Raw genomic sequence first — 1,147 nt, forward strand, 5'->3', positions numbered from 1 at the left:
GCTAAGAGATTTTTGGTGGCCCAAATAATTCTATCTCAGATTTATTCGTCCAATAATAATAACAATCAGGAGAATTGTGGTGCATTTTTATCTTAATGTAGAGTATATTATGCAACATATTGTTATACAAACCAGAGGTCTTAATTAGCTAATGATTCAAATTCGTAAATAATAAATCATAAACTTTATATGTTTGAAAGTCATGTAAGGAGCAACTGAATCAGTTAGAAGCTAGAAAGTAAGAGTGTAAAGGGAGGGTGGAGTTAGGCTTTTTTGAGGGAGCGTCAAATTATGTTTTGCCTCTGGGCGCTAGACACACTCACTACTCTACTGCTCTGCAACCAAAATATTTACTATTTATACATGCAATATTAATTTCTTCTTAATGCGACCCTAGCTACTAACAGCGTTAAGAGTTAGACGGGCGAAATTGATGTTTTTAACAATGGGATCAACTCCATCTTGTTTCCCTTCAATTCTATTTCTGCTTTCAAGCAATACCGACTTTTGTTCTGGGTCACCTACTTTTATGTTATAGACAAGCTTTTTTAAATAGGTTAAAGTTCCAAGCTTTATTAGTAAATACATAAAAAAATTTCCTATGAAATACTTGGACGAATGCTTCCAAGTTATTTAGTTAAAGACCGTGCGACCACAAGCCAGATTGGCATTCCAATTATCAAAATTTCAATATATAAATAGAAAAATAACCATTGTAAATGTATAATGATAAATAACACAATACATTTTGAAAAAGTAAAGTACAAAATATATATGAAAGCTATTGCACTATAGTTTTTGAAGCTGAATTCAAATTAGCGTGAAACCCATGACGGATTAAATTATTATGATTAAGGTTGTTTTGACCAATAAGAAACATAGTATTAATATGCAGAGCTTGATGTAAAGTTAGTAAAAAAACCACAGTAAAGGGACAAACTATCACAAGTATGATATAAGAAAAACTAGTTTCGGCACACTCGTGCATCCTCTGCAGTCTGACGTTGTCTAAACGTGTTTTCTGTTGATGTTTACTCATCACTGATAACCACTGTACACATTTTCGTGAGGAAGAAAAAAATTCACAATTGTGTTATTATGATTGGCTTTCAGATTCGCCCCCCCCCCATATATATATATGCATATT

This window comes from Limulus polyphemus, unplaced genomic scaffold (assembly GCF_000517525.1).
Source record: "Limulus polyphemus unplaced genomic scaffold, Limulus_polyphemus-2.1.2 Scaffold7271, whole genome shotgun sequence".
Taxonomy (NCBI): Eukaryota; Metazoa; Arthropoda; class Merostomata; order Xiphosura; family Limulidae; genus Limulus; species Limulus polyphemus.